Source organism: Homarus americanus, unplaced genomic scaffold (assembly GCF_018991925.1).
Source record: "Homarus americanus isolate GMGI-L3 unplaced genomic scaffold, GMGI_Hamer_2.0 scaffold31193, whole genome shotgun sequence".
Taxonomy (NCBI): Eukaryota; Metazoa; Arthropoda; class Malacostraca; order Decapoda; family Nephropidae; genus Homarus; species Homarus americanus.
The window spans coordinates 17,166-19,058 of NW_024749974.1; the positions used below are offsets into that span (position 1 = coordinate 17,166).

Consider the following 1,893-nt stretch of genomic DNA (forward strand, 5'->3'; position numbering starts at 1 on the left):
TACCAGCGGCCATGGCGCCGGCACTCCCACCCCTGACTCCGTTCCTTCTCATTGAGTGGTAAATAGCCAATAGGAAAAGTGTTCCAGCAGAACATCTCTCGCAGAGTCATATACACACACAGTTTTAATGCATATACGCTCGTGTTCCGCCCTTACTCGGCCGCACCTTTGCCGCTTAAACTTTGACCTCTTTCCCCGTTCCCGCATGCCACAGCCGTGGCACTTGTTTATCCGGAGAAAGAGCGCGAGAGTCGCAGTATTAATTGGCGTGGAGCGGCCTTCCGGCTGCAGAACTAGTGCTCTATCCCGGCGAGCGCCGTTATGAGGCGCAACACCGCTTTTAACGCGAGAGAACTCCTGCCTCCCTCCCAGTCATGAGATAGACGTGGACTCGTGGCGAACTCTCAAAGAGAACGCCCACACCGCTGCCTGACCGTGGGAGAGGGTGGAGGAGCGCTGTGAGGAAGAGCACGGCGTCACCCAAGCATTCTCATCTCTGCCTGCACCACTACATGGTAGACTGCGGCCCAGGCGCACTCATCAATTTAGGTTCCACTGCAATGCATGCCAAGCACTTTTTTCGAGGTGATAGACGAAATTCGGCGGGCTTACTTAAAAGATATCCGACCCGGTTTCGCTTCTCTTCGTGGGATGGAGTGCCTAGAACATGTGCAGCATCAGCTATGAGCGGCCGACGGCCATTCGGTCTCTGTGGACAGCAGGCAAAAGAGCGCCGCCTCCAGTTATTTACAACAACGTCGCTTTGTTGTGGTTGAATGCGCCAAGTCCATGGACTTGCTAGTGATAGGCTTGCTTGTTTTTATGGGCACGCCGCCAAGGCGCGGGCGATTAAACCCCAAGGCGGAAGCTCGGTTCGGTTACCTCGTGTCGGGAGACAGTCAGCAGGCACCGAACTCGCAGCAACCGATGGATGTATATTTCGACCGAGAGGAGTGGCGGCGATAAGCTCATATGGCTGCCGCCGCCGCAATATGCTCAACTTGTCGATGTATCTGGTATTCTTGCGATTCACATACCGACACGCAGTTTGCTGCGGTCTTCATCGACCCACGAGCCGAGTGATCCCCCGTTAAGAGTTGTGTATTTGCCATTTGGTCTTTTTGCGACTAACCATCACAGGTCGAATCTCAATGAAAGGGTTTGACAGACATAGCCCAAGTTTGTGGTTTGGGTTTGGCCGGACGGCTTGTTTTTTGACACTTGAATTTCACTCTTTTTGGGTCAAGAGGCTTATTCGCCGGTAGTAAGGAACGGACAGGCAGCCGTCCAAAGCCCCGTCCGTCCCCCTCCGGTCTTCGCGCTCTCGCCCGAGTGTGGTCCACCTACAGCGTGGTGGTACCTATTTTTGGTGCGGGGGCCGGGATTGTCCTCTTTCGCTGCTGGAGTTGCTAGAGCAGAGCCCGAGACCGCCCAAATCAGGAGAGTAGCAGTAGTTTTAAGAGCGCCCCATTCTCTTTCTCTCTGTTAATGATCCTTCCGCAGGTTCACCTACGGAAACCTTGTTACGACTTTTTCTTCCTCTAAATGATCAAGTTTGGACATCTTTCCGTCAGCTCGAGGCGACGACCCCAGAAAACCCTCGCGGGCAACGGGGCCGACAATCCAAGAGCGCCAGTCCGAAGGCCTCACTCAAATCATTCAATCGGTAGTAGCGACGGGCAACAAAGGGCAGGACGTAGTCAGCCAAAGCTGATGACTTCACTTACTGGGAATTCCTCGCTCATGGGAAACAATTGAAGCCCCAACTCATCAAGAAAAGGCTTTTGAACGGGTTAATTCGCTTCCTCGGAGTGGGGAAAAACTGCTGATCCTTCTGCTGCGGCCCAGAACATCTAAGGGCATCACAGAAGAGCTCCTCAATCTGTCAATCCT

General features: G+C 53.7%; 1 pseudogene; it reads right to left on the reverse strand.

Moving 5' to 3' along the window:
* Window positions 1-941: 941 nt before the first annotated feature.
* On the reverse strand, window positions 942-1,099 carry LOC121853980 (annotated as a pseudogene).
* Between the last annotated feature and the right edge of the window lie 794 nt (window positions 1,100-1,893).